The 20,375-nt window shown below is 40.1% G+C and overlaps 1 long non-coding RNA gene across 2 annotated transcripts; it reads right to left on the bottom strand.

Moving 5' to 3' along the window:
• Positions 1–2,873: 2,873 nt before the first annotated feature.
• Positions 2,874–14,823, bottom strand: LOC143814961 (uncharacterized). 2 transcript variants are annotated; one of them, XR_013223693.1, is made up of 6 exons: positions 14,569–14,823; positions 13,717–13,975; positions 5,976–6,233; positions 5,124–5,382; positions 3,578–3,933; positions 2,874–3,072 (listed from the first exon to the last, which is right to left on the bottom strand). It is a non-coding gene; the product is annotated as an uncharacterized LOC143814961 (long non-coding RNA). The 2 variants fall into 2 exon arrangements; XR_013223735.1 differs by having other exon boundaries at positions 14,643–14,823.
• Positions 14,824–20,375: the final 5,552 nt, after the last annotated feature.

Genomic DNA, 20,375 nt, shown 5'->3' with positions numbered 1-20,375 from the left:
ATACGCCGACCTCCGGGAGAGTGTTGGTCACTTGGTTGGCTGTTGTGAAGGGGTTTCTCTTCACCATGGAGATTATTCTGCGATCACCCACCACTGTTGTCTTCCGTGGGCGCCCAGGTCTTTTTGCATTGATGAGATCACCAGTGCTTTCTTTCCTTCTCAGGATGTACCAAACTGTACATTTTGCCACTCCTAATATTGTAGCAATTTCTCGGATGGGTTTTTTCTCTGTTTTCACAGCTTAAGAATGGCTTGTTTCACCTTCATGGAGAGCACTTTTGACCGCATGTTTACTTCATAGGAAAACCTTCCAAATGCAAGCACCACACCTCAAATCAACTCCAGGCCTTTTATCTGCTTAGTTGAGAATGACATAATGAAGGGATTGCCCACACCTGTCCATGAAATAGCCTTGGAGTCAATTGTCCAATTACTTTTGGTCCCTTTAAAAAACAGGGTGGCACAGGTTAAGGAGCTGAAACTCCTAAACTCTTCATCCAATTTTAATATGGATACCCTCAAATGAAAGCTAAAAGTCTGAACTTCAACTGCATCTGAATTGTTTTGTTTAAAATTAAATTGTGGTAATGCCTATAACCAAAATGAGAAAAATGTTGTCTCTGTCCAAATATATATGGACCTAACTGTACCTTGAATATTACATTTCACTACATTTCTTATTTTATTTTCACCCATTACACTGCATTATAAAAAGGCATGTATTAACTTTAGTTCTCAGCTACATTTCCTAAATTGTGAGCAAATAGATTAGGTACACTTAGAAAAAAAATCTAAAAAAATAACAGCCTCCTCCATAACCCCTCTAGATGTATTTTCCATCACCAAGAGAAATGTGTGTTTTTGCCATCTTAGACAAAAATGGTTAATCCATTTGCTCATAACTTGGGAAAGATCATATTAATGTAAATTTCGCTAAATGGACTCCTCCAGCCTTGCATTGGATACTGGTAAGAGTATATGTTAAACCTATTGTTTTTAAAGATGTAGTTAACAATTTTTAAAAACTGAACTTGAAACAGAGAATTAGTCAAACTCACAAAATATCTAGTATTTACCTGAAAACTCCCTGCCGCTAGCATACTGATCTAATATTCCTGCTCATAGTTGGAAACAGTTTGGCAGGATGTTTGAGCTGACCAAACACAGGTTACAGCTACCGTCAATTCCTGGCTGCACTGCTGATGATACTACGGTTACATGACTGCATTGGCCATTGACTATTTATATCTGTCCCGAGGATATTGTTGGGACCTAATATCTGCAGGCCACTCTAACAAGGACCAGCAGGACAACTGAGCTGGAAGCACTGGAATTTTCTTTGGGATTTACAGGATAAGTAATCATTTTGAGTATTCCCTTCTCTGTGTCCATTTCTTACAAATCTTAAACAACTTAAAATGTATCTATAATTTCTGCACAGAACATTATTGCTGCAGGCCACTGAACAAAGGCTGATGGTATTACCGGTCTGGCAGCATTACAATCATGGGTTATTTATAAGATAAGTAATAATTTTTCATTATTCACTAGTCTTTGTACATTTGTTTCACAAATCCTGGACAATTAATTAAAAAATGTACCTATACCTTATGTACAGAACATTGGTCAGGCATATCACATTCAATAACACAATACTATTATGAGTAAAAAAACATGGTTAACATATCAGCTTTAGATATTCATGATTAGAACATGTAGACCTACATCAGACTTAAAAGCTTAAAGAAGTTTACTGAATATACCTTGAATATTACATTTCACTACATTTCTTATTTTATTTTCACCCATTACACTGCATTATAAAAAGGCATGTATTAACTTTAGTTCTCAGCTACATTTCCTAAATTGTGAGCAAATAGATTAGGTACACTTAGAAAAAAATCTAAAAAAATAACAGCCTCCTCCATAACCCCTCTAGCTGTCCTTTCCATCACCAAGAGAATTGTGTGTTTTTGCCATCTTAGACAAAAATGGTTAATCCATTTGCTCATAATTTGGGAAAGATCATATTAATGTAAATTTCGCTAAATAGACTCCTCCAGCCTTGCATTGGATACTGGTAAGAGTATATGTTAAACCTATTGTTTTTAAAGATGTAGTTAACAATTTTTAAAAACTGAACTTGAAGTAGAGAATTTGTCAAACTCACAAAATACCTAGTATTTACCTGAAAACTCCCTGCCGCTAGCATACTGCTGATCTAATATTCCTGCTCATAGTTGGAAACAGTTTTGCAGGACTTTTGAGCTGACCATACACAAGTTACAGCTACCACCAATCCCTGGCTGCACCGCTGATGATACTATGATACATGACTGCATTGGCCATTGACTATTTATATCTGTCCCGAGGATATTGTTGGGACCAAGTTGCTGCAGGCCACTCTAACAAGGACCAGGAGTGGGGCAATGCTGTGGATACTGGTCTCTCATAAGACTTCAGTGCCGCTGAGTGGAGTCCCCTTTCCGGTATATTTACCCGCAGTGGGCTTTGAGAAAATGGCCGCCAGAGGCAGTGTATGCATAGATTGAGTTTTCGAGAGACGAGATCCTCTGTCACCCTGCACCACAGCAGCAGCCCCCCACCCAGTAAGCTCATTTTGGAATATAAAACGCACCTCCATTCACCTCCCAAATTTGGAGAGAAAAAGTGAGTCTTACAATCCAAAAAATACAGTACGTAAAAGTTTAGTTTCCCTTAAAGAAAGCTCACTCTGATGTGGTATTTGCCTTTTTGGTCTCCGTGTTATTTGAACTTGGTAGCATTAGGCTTTGTTCCCAAGATGAGTTTCTGGTGGGTTGTCGATACTGCATATTTTCACTGAGTCAAAAATGTTTTAGAAAAGTGGATGAGATTATATTTATTGCCTTATTTCACTAAGCATAAACTGACCTGCGGTGCGTGTTTCAAATCCGCAAGATGTCAATTTCTCTTGCTGTTAAGCTTTCAAGTGAAGATTTTCCCCATAGACTTGAATTAGATATGGAAAATCCACAGGTAAAAAAAACACATAGGCATTTTGAGGTTTTCGTGACCAAAATCTCATGAAATCTGCAAATCAATGTATGATAAAGTTTGTCAAAGCCAAATACCAGGAAGTATCAAAAGCAGGTCAGTTTGATTTAAAGCATAGCAGACCAACAAGACACAAAAAACGCAGTCAAAAATGCAAAAAACTACATGAAAAAAAGCTCTAAAAAATGCAATGAAAAAAGCAAGTATCCTAATTTACTTAAAAGGTGCAGAAATGGTGCCAAAAAGCTGCAACATCAAAAACTCACCTAAAGCTCATGGTGAGAAAGCAGCGTTGTAAATATTTTTCAGACATCAACTTTTAAATAGGTTTTCCACATAACTGGTTTCTTTTGTAGCTGAAATCTAGACCAGCTCATAACTGGGGGAATGTGTACATTTTGGTGCAGAGACGGTCTACAGATAGGTCAAATTAATTTTGCCCACCTCACGGCAGATTAATTTTATACTTTAGTTTAAGACAAGGGTAAAACATGTCGATCTTCAAAAAACCTCCCTCTATGTTTTTCTCTGTGCCACTGACCTGTGTTACTATGGTTGATGTCCTGTCCTGGAAGGTAGAATTCCTAATCACTGTTCTCCACTTTTCAACAAATGTCCTCAGTCCGGTTAGAAGAAATGTGCCAAACAACAAGGAGGCTGATAAGGTCATGACCAGCGGCTGCTTGTGCTGATCAGGACGCCTGTGACATCTCATGATGGCTTCTCCTCCTGGTCTGAGTCGTGTTCCTCTCTGTGTAGAGCTGTGGCAGGAATGTTATGTCATGCATAGAATTCCATCCCATTGTGATGTCATGCATTGTATTCCATCCCTTTGTGATGTCATTGATTGACATCCAATCAAGGCTCAGTTTTCTATATGTAGCTGCAACACATACACTATAAGATAAAATATAAATTTTATATAATAAAAGTGATTACTATCTATACAGTAATAATCTGCAGCAGATGAGGGGTGTAACATAATATTGTGGCTCTTCCTATATCCAATAGAAAAATCTATTTCTTTCGCCTTCTGGATTGCTCTTTCACTCTGAGTTTGCAGGTAAAATCTTTATTCAGTGACTACAGATTTCCATGTTAATAACCAATGAGATAACAGTTGCTGCTCATGAGAGTTTATGGAGCGGGGAGGAGGGAGGAGCTTGAGGCAGCACAGACATCCTGCTGCCTGCTCACCACAAATGACAGTTACATGTTAAAGGGAACCTGTAACGTTGTATGTGCAGTGTGATCTATGGAAATGATAATATAGAGAAGCTGAGCAGACTCCTATATGTCCAGGGGGCCGACCTACAAGTGATTGACAGTGGTTTCTGCATGCACCATCATACAGGGGAGACTGTCAATCACTACTAGCACCACACACTGGGATATTTGTATGTAAACATCAGGGATTTCAATGAATAAAATGCAAATTTTACTGAAACGTTTCCCACAAAAATGTCTAGAAATCTGATCAGCTCCTCCTGCTCTATAACACCCAGGCTGCTGGTCAGATATATCAACATGTCTGTGTGCTGCCAAAAGCTGGTAAGAGAGAAGGAAATCTTATTTTCTGTGTGTTTAGTATATTGGAGACATTATATTGGTGAGTCTCCTCCTAGAAGCTTACAGTCAATTGCAAATTACAGAAAGAGCTTTCAGAGGGGAAAACTGGAGAACCAGTGCGGACACTTATATGCTGATCGGAAATAGTGTTTTATCTCATACACACAAAGCACAATTCTAACAAGTTACTTAAAAGAACAGTTCCCATTTAAGAAAGCACAAATTGATGTTGTCTTTGCCTTTTGGACCTATGTGTTCTTTGAACTGGGAAGTATTATAAGTATTTTCCAGAATACCTGCTTATAAATAGTTTATCCACATAACTGGTGTCTTTTGTAGCTGAAATCTAGGCCAGCTCATAACTGGGGGAATTTGTACATTCTGGTGCATAGACAGCCTACAGATGGGCCAAATGAATTTTGTACACATCATGGCAGGAGAGTTTTGGATTAAGACGAGCACATGACATGTTGACCTTATAAATCTCCCTGTATGTTTTTCTATTCTGAGCCACTGACCTTTTACTATGGTTGATGTCCTGTCCAGGAAGGTACAATTCCTAATCATTGTTCTCCACTTTTCAACAAATGTCCTCAGTCTGGCTAGAAGAAACTTGCCGAACAACATGGAGGCTGATAAGGTCATGACCAGCGGCTGCTTGTGAATATCGGGATGACTGTGACATCTCAAGATGGCTTCTTCTCCTGGTCTGAGTCATGTTCCTCTCGGTATAGAGCTGCGGCAGGAATGAGAGGCCTGACCTCAGCGCTGAGGCTCCTAAAGAACAGAATCTTATTGTGATGTCATGTATAGAATTCCATCCTATTGTGATGTCACTGATCAACATCTAATCAAGGCTCAGTTTTCTATATGTAGCTACAACACATATTGTATACTATAAAATATATATTTTATATAATAAAAGTGATTACTATCTATACAGTAATAATCTGCAGCAGATGAGGGGTGCAGACACAAGTTATATACGGACCGGAAATAGTGTTGTATCTCATACACACAAAGCAGATCATTCTAACAAGTTACTTAAAAGTACAGTTCCTCTTTAAGAAAGCGCACATTCATGTGGCCTTTGCCTTTTGGACCCCTGTGTTCTTTGAACTGGGAAGTATTAAAAGTATTTTCCAGTATACCTGCTTATAAATAGTTTCTCCACATAACTGGTGTCCATTGTAGCTGAAATCTAGGCCAGCTCATAACTGGGGGAATTCGTACATTTTGGTGCATAGACAGTCAACAGATGGGCCAAATTAATTTTGTACACCTCACGGCAGGAGAGTTGTGGATTAAGACGAGCATATGACATGTCGACCTTCATAAATCCCCCTGTTTTTCTCTTCTGAGCCACTGACCTTTTAGATGGTTGATGTCCTGTCCTGGAAGGTACAATTCCTAATCATTATTCTCCACTTTTCAACAAATGACCTCAGTCCGGTTAAAAGAAATGTGCCACACAACATGGAGGCCGATAAGTTCATGACCAGCGGCTGCTTGTGATGATCAGGACGCCTGTGACATCTCATGATGGCTTCTCCTCCTGGTCTGAGCCGTGTTCCTCTCTGTGTAGAGCTGCGGCAGGAATGAGAGGCCTGACCTCAGCGCTGAGGCTCCTAAAGAACAGAATCCCATTGTGATGTCATGTATAGAATTCCATCCTATTGTGATGTCACTGATCAACATCTAATCAAGGCCCAATTTGCTTTATGTGGCTTCAAAACTTAGAGGACAGATTTATATATCAGGTGAAACTCATTCATCATTTAAAAAAAAAATCATATTCCAAGTATCTGAGGTTCGTAATGTGAGATTTTGCCAAACTTGGGGCACCAGGCTGTACACAAACTAGAGCTGCTGCAAAGCCTCTTTTTAAAGACTAAACAGAACATATATTGGCTGATGTAAACAGCCCCAGTTTTACATCAGTTTTCTATAATGAAGTTCTGAGTGAAATCAGTGTACTATGATGAGCTGTATATTATAATATTTTCTAGCAGGGGAGCTGTATATTACAATATTCTGCATGAGGTGAGCTGTATATTATAATATTGTGCAGCAGATGAGCTGTATATTATAATATTGTGCAGCAGATGAGCTGTATATTATACTATTCTGCAGGAGGTGAGCTGTATATTACAATATTCTGCATGAGGTGAGCTGTACATAATAATATTCTGCAGCAGATGAGCTGTATATTATAATATTGTGCAGCAGATGAGCTTTATATTATACTATTCTGCAGGAGGTGAGCTGTATATTACAATATTTGGCAGCATGTGAGCTGTATATTATAATATTCTGCAGCAGATGAGCTGTATATTATACTATTCTGCAGGAGGTGAGCTGTATATTACAATATTCAGCAGCATGTGAGCTGTATATTATAATATTCTGCAGCAGATGAGCTGTATATTATACTATTCTGCATCAGGTGAGCTGTATATCATAATATTCTGCAGCAGAAGAGCTGCATATTAAAATATGCAGTTGATGGGCTGTATATTATAATAATCTGCAGCAGATGAGATGCTTATTATAATATTCTGCAGGAGATGAGCTGTATATTATAATATTAGGCAGAAGGGGAGGTGCGTGTTATAATATTCTGCAGAAGATGAGTTGTATATTATAATATTCTGCAGTGGATCATATAGGGGAGACTGTCAATCACTAGTAGCACCACACACTGGGATATTTGTATGTAAACATCAGGGATTTCAATGAATAAAATGCTAATTTTACTGAAACGTTTCCCACAAAAATGTCTAGAAATCTGATCAGCTCCTCCTGCTCTATAACACCCAGGCTGCTGGTCAGATATATTAACATGTCTGTGTGCTGCCAAAAGCTGGTAAGAGAGAAGGAAATCTTATTTTCTGTGTGTTTAGTGTATTGGAGACATTATATTGGTGAGTCTCCTCCTAGAAGCTTACAGTCAATTGCAAATTACAGAAAGAGCTTTCAGAGGGGAAAACTGGAGAACCAGTGCGGACACTTATATGCTGATCGGAAATAGTGTTTTATCTCATACACACAAAGCACAATTCTAACAAGTTACTTAAAAGAACAGTTCCAATTTAAGAAAGCGCAAATTGATGTTGTCTTTGCCTTTTGGACCTATGTGTTCTTTGAACTGGGAAGTATTATAAGTATTTTCCAGAATACCTGCTTATAAATAGTTTATCCACATAACTGGTGTCCTTTGTAGCTGAAATCTAGGCCAGCTCATAACTGGGGGAATTTGTACATTCTGGTGCATAGACAGCTGTTATGACCCCAATGGCAGAGGGTCTCAGGAATAATTGCTAAGTCTGCAAACACAGAAAACCAGCTCATAGGACAGTGGTAACTGGGCTGACCATATATCTAATCCTAGCACCACAAATACCAGCAGCCGGGGAACGTTCCTACGTTGATCCTAGACGTAGAACTACCTAACCCTAGAAGGGAAAAGAAAGACCTTTCTTGCCTCCAGAGAAAATACCCCAAAAGTTGGATAGAAGCCCCCAACAAATAATAACGGTGAGGTAAGAGGAAAAGACAAACATAAGAATGAGCTAGGTATTTAGCAAAGAGAGGCCCACTAGCTAATAGCAGAATATAGAAAGATAACTTATATGGTCAGCAAAAATCCTATCAAAAATATCCACACTGGAAATTCAAGAACCCCCGAACCGTCTAATGGCCCGGGGGGAGAACACTAGCCCCCTAGAGCTTCCAGCAAGGTCAGGAATCACATTTAGTACAAGCTGGACAAAAATGAGAGCAAGCAATAACCCAAAAAACAAAGAAGCAGGACTTAGCTTAATTTTGCATGAACAAGGACCAGCAGATAGGAGCAAACAGAATGTGTCTGATTACAACGATGCCAGGCACTGGACTAAGGTTCCAGGAGGTTTATATAGCAACACCCCTGAACTAACGACCCAGCTGGGTGCAAACTGAGGGAAGAAAATCCCAGAGTCATATCACTAGTAACCACAAGAGGGAGCCAAAAAGTCTAATTCACAACAGTACCCCCCCCCTTAAGGAGGGGTCACCGAACCCTCACCAAGACCACCAGGGCGATCAGGATGAGCAGCGTGAAAGGCACGAACTAAATCGGCCACATGCACATCAGAGGCAACCACCCAGGAATTATCCTCCTGACCATAGCCCTTCCACTTGACCAAATACTGAAGCCTCCGTCTGGAGAGACGAGAATCCAAGATCTTCTCCACCACGTACTCCAACTCGCCCTCAACCAACACCGGAGCAGGAGGCTCAGCAGAAGGAACCACAGGCACAACGTAGCGTCGTAACAAAGACCTATGGAACACGTTGTGAATGGCAAACGAAACCGGAAGATCCAAGCGAAAGGACACTGGATTAAGGATTTCCAATATCTTGTAAGGACCGATGAAGCGAGGCTTAAATTTAGGAGAGGAGACCTTCATAGGAACAAATCGAGAAGACAGCCACACCAAATCCCCAACACGAAGTCGGGGACCCACACCGCGGCGGCGGTTGGCAAAACGCTGAGCCTTCTCCCGTGACAATTTTAAGTTGTCCACCACATGATTCCAGATCAGCTGCAACCTATCCACCACAGAATCCACCCCAGGGCAGTCAGAAGGCTCCACATGTCCCGAGGAAAAACGAGGATGGAAACCAGAGTTGCAGAAAAATGGCGAAACCAAAGTAGCGGAACTAGCCCGATTATTAAGGGCAAACTCAGCCAACGGCAAGAAGGTCACCCAATCATCCTGATCTGCCGAAATAAAACACCTCAAGTAAGCCTCCAGAGTCTGATTAGTTCGCTCAGTTTGTCCATTAGTCTGAGGATGAAAGGCAGACGAGAACGACAAATCAATGCCCATCCTAGCACAAAAGGATCACCAGAACCTGGAAACAAACTGGGATCCTCTGTCAGACACAATATTCTCAGGAATGCCGTGTAAACGAACCACATTCTGAAGGAACACAGGAACCAGATCGGAAGAGGAAGGCAGCTTAGGCAAAGGCACCAAATGGACCATTTTTGAAAAGCGATCACATACCACCCAGATGACAGACATACCCCGAGACACCGGGAGATCAGAAATGAAATCCATGGAAATATGTGTCCAAGGCCTCTTCGGGACAGGCAAGGGCAAGAGCAACCCGCTGGCACGAGAACAGCAAGGCTTAGCTCGAGCACAAGTCCCACAGGACTGCACAAATGACCGTACATCCCGTGACAAGGAAGGCCACCAAAATGACCTAGCCACCAGATCTCTGGTGCCAAAAATTCCCGGATGACCTGCCAACACCGAGGAATGAACCTCGGAAATGACTCTGCTGGTCCACTTATCAGGAACAAACAGTCTGTCAGGTGGACAAGAGTCAGGTCTACCAGCCTGAAATCTCTGCAACACACATCGCAAATCAGGAGAAATGGCTGACAAGATAACTCCCTCTTTAAGAATACCAACAGGTTCTGTGACTCCAGGAGAGTCAGGCACAAAGCTCCTTGAAAGAGCATCAGCTTTCACATTCTTTGAACCTGGTAAATACGAGACCACAAAGTCAAAACGGGAGAAAAACAATGACCAGCGGGCCTGTCTAGTATTCAGGCGTTTAGCAGACTCGAGATACATCAAATTTTTGTGATCAGTCAAGACCACCACACGATGCTTAGCACCCTCGAGCCAATGACGCCACTCCTCAAATGCCCACTTCATGGCCAGTAACTCCCGATTGCCAACATCATAATTCCGCTCAGCAGGCGAAAACTTCCTAGAGAAGAAAGCACATGGTCTCATTACCGAGCAACCAGGGCCTCTCTGTGACAAAACGGCCCCTGCCCCAATCTCAGAAGCATCCACCTCGACCTGAAAGGGAAGTGAGACATCAGGCTGGCACAAAACAGGCGCCAAAGTAAACCGGCGCTTCAACTCCTGGAACACCTCCACGGCTGCAGGAGCCCAGTTAGCAACATCAGAACCTTTCTTGGTCATATCCGTCAAAGGTTTAACAACGCTATAAAAATTAGCGATAAAACGACGGTAGAAGTTAGCAAAACCCAAGAACTTCTGAAGACTCTTAACTGACGTGGGTTGAGTCCACTCATGAATAGCTCGGACCTTGACTGGGTCCATCTCCACAGCAGAAGGGGAAAAAATAAACCCCAAAAAGGGAACCTTCTGTACTCCAAAGAGACACTTTGAGCCTTTAACAAACAAGGCATTCTCACGCAAAACCTGAAACACCATCCTGACCTGCTCCACATGTGAGCCCCAATCTTCAGAGAAAACCAGAATATCATCCAGATAAACAATCATAAATTTATCCAGATACTTCCGGAAAATATCATGCATAAAGGACTGAAACACTGAGCGAGCATTAGAAAGCCCAAAAGGCATCACCAAGTACTCAAAATGACTTTCGGGCGTATTAAATGCAGTCTTCCATTCATCACCTTGCTTAATGCGCACAAGGTTGTACGCACCACGAAGATCTATCTTGGTGAACCACTTGGCACCTTTAATCCGGGCAAACAAGTCCGACAACAGAGGCAAAGGATACTGAAATTTTACAGTGATTTTATTCAGAAGCCGATAGTCAATACAAGGTCTCAAAGATCCGTCCTTCTTGGCCACAAAAAAGAATCCCGCACCAAGAGGGGAAGAGGATGGACGGATATGCCCCTTCTCCAGAGACTCCTTGATATACGAACGCATTGCGGCATGCTCAGGTACAGACAGATTAAATAATCTTCCCTTAGGAAATTTACTACCTGGAATCAAATCTATGGCGCAGTCACAGTCCCTATGAGGAGGCAGAGCACTGGTTCTGGACTCGCTGAATACATCCTGATAATCAGACAAATACTCAGGAACTTCCGAAGGAGTAGAGGAAGCAATAGACACCGGCGGGGAATCAGCATGAATTCCCTGACAGCCCCAACTTGACACAGACATTGCCTTCCAATCCAAGACTGGATTGTGGGTCTGTAACCATGGCAGACCCAAAACGACCAAATCATGCATTTTATGCAGAACAAGAAAACGAATCACCTCCCGATGTTCAGGAGTCATGCACATGGTCACCTGCGTCCAAAACTGCGGTTTATTTTCCGCCAATGGCGTAGCATCAATACCTCTAAGAGGAATAGGATTTACTAACGGTTCAAGAACAAAACCACAGCCCTTGGCAAATGACAGATCCATAAGACTCAGGGCAGCACCTGAATCCACAAACGCCATAACAGGGTAAGAAGACAAAGAGCAAATTAAAGTCACAGACAAAATAAATTTAGGTTGCAAATTACCAATGGCGACAGGACTAACAACCCTTGTTAGGCGTTTAGAGCATGCTGATATAACATGTGTAGAATCACCACAGTAAAAACACAACCCATTCTGACGTCTATGATTTTTCCGTTCATTTCTAGTCTGAATTCTATCACATTGCATTAAATCAGGTGTTTGTTCAGACAACACCACCAGAGGATTAGCGGTTTTGCGCTCCCGCAAATGCCGGTCAATTTGAATAGCAAGCGCCATAGAATCATTCAGACTTGTAGGAATGGGGAAACCCACCATCACATTCTTAATGGCTTCAGAAAGGCCATTTCTGAAATTTGCGGCCAGAGCACACTCATTCCACTGAGTAAGCACGGACCATTTCCGAAATTTTTGGCAATACACTTCAGCTTCAACCTGACCCTGAGAAATAGCCAGCAAGGCTTTTTCTGCCTGAATTTCAAGATTGGGTTCCTCGTAAAGCAATCCGAGCGCCAGAAAAAACGCATCAATATTTGCCAATGCCGGATCTCCTGGCGCTAGCGAGAAAGCCCAATCCTGAGGGTCACCCCGCAAAAAAGAAACAACAATTTTAACTTGCTGAGCTGAATCTCCAGATGAACGGGGTCTCAGAGAAAGAAACAATTTACAATTATTCTTGAAATTCCTAAACCTAAATCGGTCTCCAGAAAACAATTCCGGAATAGGTATTTTAGGTTCAGACATAGGACTACTGGTAACAAAATCTTGTATGCCCTGCACACGAGCTGCCAGCTGGTCTACACTTGTAATCAAGGTCTGGACATTCATGTCTGCAGCAAGCACAAGCCACTCAAAGGTAAAGGGGAGGAAGAGAGGAAAGAAAATTAAAAAAACTCAGAATTTCCTTTCTTATTATCCCACTTCTGCAATGCATTAAACATTCAATGTTGGCCTGGCATACTGTTATGCCCCAATGGCAGAGGGTCTCAGGAATAATTGCTAAGTCTGCAAACACAGAAAACCAGCTCATAGGGCAGTGGTAACTGGGCTGACCATATATCTAATCCTAGCACCACAAATACCAGCAGCCGGGGAACGTTCCTATGTTGATCCTAGACGTCTCGCGCCAGCCGGAGAACTACCTAACCCTAGAAGGGAAAAGAAAGACCTTTCTTGCCTCCAGAGAAAATACCCCAAAAGTTGGATAGAAGCCCCCAACAAATAATAACGGTGAGGTAAGAGGAAAAGACAAACATAAGAATGAGCTAGGTATTTAGCAAAGAGAGGCCCACTAGCTAATAGCAGAATATAGAAAGATAACTTATATGGTCAGCAAAAATCCTATCAAAAATATCCACACTGGAAATTCAAGAACCCCCGAACCGTCTAACGGCCCGGGGGGAGAACACCAGCCCCCTAGAGCTTCCAGCAAGGTCAGGAATCACATTTAGTACAAGCTGGACAAAAATGAGAGCAAGCAAATAACCCAAAAAACAAAGAAGCAGGACTTAGCTTAATTTTGCACGAACAAGGACCAGCAGATAGGAGCAAACAGAATGTGTCTGATTACAACGATGCCAGGCACTGGACTAAGGTTCCAGGAGGTTTATATAGCAACACCCCTGAACTAACGACCCAGCTGGGTGCAAACTGAGGGAAGAAAATCCCAGAGTCATATCACTAGTAACCACAAGAGGGAGCCAAAAAGTCTAATTCACAACAGACAGCCTACAGATGGGCCAAATGAATTTTGTACACATCATGGCAGGAGAGTTTTGGATTAAGACGAGCATATGACATGTTGACCTTATAAATCTCCCTGTATGTTTTTCTATTCTGAGCCACTGACCTTTTACTATGGTTGATTTCCTGTCCAGGAAGGTACAATTCCTAATCATTGTTCTCCACTTTTCAACAAATGTCCTCAGTCTGGCTAGAAGAAACTTGCCGAACAACATGGAGGCTGATAAGGTCATGACCAGCGGCTGCTTGTGAATATCGGGATGACTGTGACATCTCATGATGGCTTCTCCTCCTGGTCTGAGTCATGTCCCTCTCGGTATAGAGCTGCGGCAGGAATGAGAGGCCTGACCTCAGCGCTGAGGCTCCTAAAGAAGAGAATCCCATTGTGATGTCATGCATAGAATTCCATCCTATTGTGATGTCACTGATCAACATCTAATCAAGGCTCAGTTTTCTATATGTAGCTACAACACATATTGTATACTATAAAATATATATTTTATATAATAAAAGTGATTACTATCTATACAGTAATAATCTGCAGCAGATGAGGGGTGCAGACACAAGTTATATACGGACCGGAAATAGTGTTGTATCTCATACACACAAAGCAGATCATTCTAACAAGTTACTTAAAAGTACAGTTCCTCTTTAAGAAAGCGCACATTCATGTGGCCTTTGCCTTTTGGACCCCTGTGTTCTTTGAACTGGGAAGTATTAAAAGTATTTTCCAGTATACCTGCTTATAAATAGTTTCTCCACATAACTGGTGTCCATTGTAGCTGAAATCTAGGCCAGCTCATAACTGGGGGAATTCGTACATTTTGGTGCATAGACAGTCAACAGATGGGCCAAATTAATTTTGTACACCCCACGGCAGGAGAGTTGTGGATTAAGACGAGCGTATGACATGTCGACCTTCATAAATCCCCCTGTTTTTCTCTTCTGAGCCACTGACCTTTTACTATGGTTGATGTCCTGTCCTGGAAGGTACAATTCCTAATCATTATTCTCCACTTTTCAACAAATGACCTCAGTCCAGTTAGAAGAAATGTGCCACACAACATGGAGGCCGATAAGGTCATGACCAGCGGCTGCTTGTGATGATCAGGACGCCTGTGACATCTCATGATGGCTTCTCCTCCTGGTCTGAGCCGTGTTCCTCTCTGTGTAGAGCTGCGGCAGGAATGAGAGGCCTGACCTCAGCGCTGAGGCTCCTAAAGAACAGAATCCCATTGTGATGTCATGTATAGAATTCCATCCTATTGTGATGTCACTGATCAACATCTAATCAAGGCCCAATTTGCTTTATGTGGCTTCAAAACTTAGAGGACAGATTTATATATCAGGTGAAACTCATTCATCATTTAAAAAAAAAATCATATTCCAAGTATCTGAGGTTCGTAATGTGAGATTTTGCCAAACTTGGGGCACCAGGCTGTACACAAACTAGAGCTGCTGCAAAGCCTCTTTTTAAAGACTAAACAGAACATATATTGGCTGATGTAAACAGCCCCAGTTTTACATCAGTTTTCTATAATGAAGTTCTGAGTGAAATCAGTGTACTATGATGAGCTGTATATTATAATATTTTCTAGCAGGGGAGCTGTATATTACAATATTCTGCATGAGGTGAGCTGTATATTATAATATTGTGCAGCAGATGAGCTGTATATTATAATATTGTGCAGCAGATGAGCTGTATATTATAATATTGTGCAGCAGATGAGCTGTATATTATACTATTCTGCAGGAGGTGAGCTGTATATTACAATATTCAGCAGCATGTGAGCTGTATATTATAATATTCTGCAGCAGATGAGCTGTATATTATACTATTCTGCATCAGGTGAGCCGTATATTACAATATTCAGCAGCCGTATATTACAACATTCAGCAGTATATTATAATATTCTGCAGCAGATGAGCTGTATATTATACTATTCTGCATCAGGTGAGCTGTATATCATAATATTCTACAGCAGAAGAGTTGCATATTAAAATATGCAGTTGATGAGCTGTATATTATAATAATCTGCAGCAGATGAGATGCTTATTATAATATTCTGCAGGAGATGAGCTGTATATTATAATATTAGGCAGCAGGGGAGGTGCGTGTTATAATATTCTGCAGAAGGTGAGTTGTATTCTGCAGTGGATGAGCTGTATATTATAATATTCTGCAGCAGGTGAGCTGTATATTACAATATTCCGCAGCACATGAGCTGTATACTATAATACTCTGCAGCAGTTGAGCTGTATATTATAATGTTCTGCAGCAGGTGAGCTGTATATTATAATATTCTGCAGCAGGTGAGCTGTATATTACAATATTCAGCAGCATGTGAGCTGTATATTGTAATATTCTGCAGCAGATGAGCTGTATATTATACTATTTTGCATCAGGTGAGCTGTATATCATAATATTCTACAGCAGAAGAGTTGCATATTAAAATATGCAGTTGATGAGCTGTATATTATAATAATCTGCAGCAGATGAGATGCTTATTATAATATTCTGAAGGAGATGAGCTGTATATTATAATATTAGGCAGAAGGGGAGGTGCGTGTTATAATATTCTGCAGAAGGTGAGTTGTATTCTGCAGTGGATGAGCTGTATATTATAATATTCTGCAGCAGGTGAGCTGTATATTACAATATTCCGCAGCACATGAGCTGTATACTATAATACTCTGCAGCAGTTGAGCCAGGTACGGACTGGGGCTGAAATTCAGCCCTGGCATTTGAAATCACACAGGCCCATGTTGTCCCCGTCCCCATGAACCAGATAGGATATATTACTAATATTACCCTGGATGGAGGAAAGGAAGATTTACTACAAGACTAATATTTCTAATGACACCCGTGGCCTGCTGGGGTAAGTGATGGAGTAAGCGACTTTGTGCTCCGTCACAACTCTTAACAGTATGGGTATCTTGAGAACACTGATTCTGTTAACAACGTAGCAGACAAGGCAGCCCGCAACCAGACAGGCCCTTCTGGCATTTGCCAGAATTGCCAAATGGCCAGTCCGGCCCTGCGTTGAGCTGTATATTATAATATTCTGCAGCAGGTGAGCTGTATATTATAATATTCTGCAGCAGGTGAGCTGTATATTACAATATTCTGCAGCACATGAGCTGTATGCTATAATACTCTGCAGCAGTTGAGCTGTATATTATAATATTCTGCAGTAGATGAACGGTATAATATTCTGCAGCAGATGAGCTGTATATTATAATATTCTGTAGCAGGTGAGCTGTATATTATAATATTCTGCAGTGAATGAGCTGTATATTATAATATTCTGCAGAAGATGAGCTGAATATTATAATCTTAGGCAGCAGGTAAGCTGTATATTATAATATTCTGCAGCAGGGGAGGTGTATATTATAATAATCTGCAGGAAGTGAGCTGTATATTATAATACTCTGCAGCAGGTGAGCTGTATATTATAATACTCTGCAGCAGTGGAGCTGCATATTATAATATTCTGCAGCAGGTGAGCTAAATATTATAATATTCTGCAGCAGGTGAGTTGTATAATATTCTGCAGAGGATAAGCTGTATATTATAATATTATTCAGCAGGTAAGGTGTATATTATAATATTCAGCAGGTGAGCTGTACAATATAATATTATTCAGCTGGTGAGCTGTATATTATATTCTGCAGCAGATGAGTGGTATATTATAATATTCTATAGCAGGTGAGCTGTATATTATAATATGTTGCACCATGTGAGCTGTATATTATAATATTCTGCAGTTGATGAGCTGTATGTTATAATATTCTGCAGGAGGTGAGCTGTATATTATAATATTCTGCAGCAGGTGAGCTGTATATTATATTATACTGCAGCAGGTGAGCTGTATATTATAATAGTCTGCACCAGGTGAGCTGTAGATTATAATATTCTGCAGGAGATGAGCTATATATTATAATATTCTGCAGGTGAGCTGTATGTTCTGCAGGAGATGAGCTGTATATTATAATATTAAGCAGCAGGTGAGCTGTATATTATAATATTCTGCAGCAGGTGAGTTGTATATTATAATACTCTGCAAGAGGTAAGCTGTATATTATAATATTCTGCAGCAGGTGAGCTATATATTATAATATTCTGCAGGAGATGAGCTGTATATTATAGTATTAGGCAGCAGGTGAGCTGTATATTATAATATTCTGCAGCAGATGAAGTACATGTTATAATATTCTGCAAGAGGTGAGTTGTATATTATAATACTCTGCAAGAGGTAAGCTGTGTATTACAATATTCTGCAGCACGTGAGCTTTATACTATAATACTCTGCAGTTGAGCTGTATATTATAATATTCTGCAGTAGATGAGCTGAATATTATAATACTCTGCAGCAGGTGAGATGTACATTGTAATATTCTGCAGCAGATGAGCTGTATGGTATAACATTCTGAAGCAGGTCAGCTGTATATTGTAATATTCTGCAGCAGATGAGCTGTATATTATACTATTCTGCATCAGGTGAGCTGTATATTATAATATTCTGCTGCAGGTGAGCTGTATATTACAATATTCAGCAGCATGTGAGCTGTATATCATAATATTCTGCAGCAGATGAGCTGTATATTGTACTATTCTGCAGCCATTGAGCTGTATATTATGATATTCTGCAGCAGGTGAGCTGTATATTCTAATAATAATCAGTAGATGAGCTGTATATTATAATATTCTGCAACAGGTGAGCTGTATATTATAATATTCTGCAGCAGGTAAGTTGTAAAATATTCTGCAGAGGATGAGCTGTATATTATAATATTATTCAGCAGGTGAGCTGTATATTATAATATTCAGCAGGTGAGCTGTACAATATAATATTATTCAGCTGGTGAGCTGTATATTATATTCTGCAGCAGATGAGTGGTATATTATAGTATTCTATAGCAGGTGAGCTGTATATTATAATATTCATCAGCAGGTGAGCTGTATATTATAATATTCTGCTGTTGATGAGCTGTATGTTATAATATTCTGCAGGAGCTGATCTGTATGTTATAATATTCTGCAGCAGGTGAGCTGTATATTATATTATACTGCAGCAGGTGAGCTGTATATTATAATATTCTGCAGCAGGTGAGCTGTATATTATATTATACTGCAGCAGGTGAGCTGTATATTATAATATTCTGCAGGAGGTGAGCTGTATATCATAATATTCTGCAGGAGATGAGCTGTATATTATAATATTCTGCAGCAGGTGAGCTGTATATTATAATATTCTGCAGGAGATGAGCTCTATATTATAATATTAGGCAGCAGGTAAGCTGTATATTATAATATTCTGCAGCAGATGAAGTGCATGTTATAATATTATGGAGGAGGTGAGTTGTATATTACAATATTCTGCAGCACGTCAGCTTTATACTATAATACTCTGCAGCAGGTGAGCTGTATATTACAATATTCTGCAGCAGGTAAGCTGTATATTGTAATTCTGCAGCAGATGAGCTGTATAATATTCTGCAGCAGATGAGCTGTATATTATAACATTCTGCAGCAGGTCAGCTGTATATTGTAATATTCTGCAGCAGATGAGCTGTATATTATACTATTCTGCATCAGGTGAGCTGTATATTATAATATTCTGCAGCAGGTGACCTGTATTACAATATTCCGCAGCATGTGAGCTGTATATCATAATATTCTGCAGCAGATGAGCTGTATATTATACTATTCTGCATCAGGTGAGCTGTATATTATAATATTCTGCAGCAGATGAGCTGTATATTATACTATTCTGCATCAGGTGAACTGTATATTATAATATTCTGCAGCAGATGAGCTGTATATTAGAATATTCTGCAGTAGATGAGCTGTGTATTATAATATTCTGCAAGAGGTGAGCTGTATATTATAATATTCTGCAGTGGATGAGCTGTTTATTATAATATTTTGCAGAAGATGAGCTGTATATTATAATTTTCTGCAGCCATTGAGCTGTATATTATAATATCCTGCAGCAGGTGAGCTGTATATTATAATAATATTCAGTAGATGAGCTGTGTATTATAATATTCTGCAGAGGATGAGCTGAATATTTTAATATTATTTAGCAGGTGAGCTGTATATTATAATATTCAGCAGGTGAGCTGTACAATATAATATTATTCAGCTGGTGAGCTGTATATTATATTCTGCAGCAGGTGAGCTGTATATTACAATATTCTGCAGCAGGTAAGCTGTATATTGTAATATTCTGCAGCAGAAGAGCTGTATAATATTCTGCAGCAGATGAGCTGTATATTATAATATTCTGCAGCAGGTCAGCTGTATATTGTAATATTCTGCAGCAGATGAGCTGTACATTATACTATTCTGCATCAGGTGAGCTGTATATTACAATATTCCGCAGCATGTGAGCTGTATATCATAATATTCTGCATCAGGTGAGCTGTATATCATAATATTCTGCATCAGGTGAGCTGTATATTATAATATTCTGCAGCGGATGAGCTGTATATTAGAATATTCTGCAGTAGATGAGCTGTACAATATTCTGCAGCAGATGAGCTGTATATTATAATATTCTGCAGCAGGTGAGATGTATATTATAATATTCTGCAGCAGATGAGCGGTATATTATACTATTCTGCATCAGGTGAGCTGTATATTATAATATTCTGCAGCAGAAGAGCTGCATATTATAATCTGCAGTTGATGAACTGTATATTATAATATTCTGCAGTGGATGAGCTGTTTATTATAATATTCTGCAGGAGGTGAGCTGT

Source organism: Ranitomeya variabilis, chromosome 1 (assembly GCF_051348905.1).
Source record: "Ranitomeya variabilis isolate aRanVar5 chromosome 1, aRanVar5.hap1, whole genome shotgun sequence".
In the NCBI taxonomy this organism is placed as follows: domain Eukaryota; kingdom Metazoa; phylum Chordata; class Amphibia; order Anura; family Dendrobatidae; genus Ranitomeya; species Ranitomeya variabilis.
Note: the sequence above shows the minus strand (reverse complement) of the source record. Positions and strands in the feature narration are given on the sequence as shown.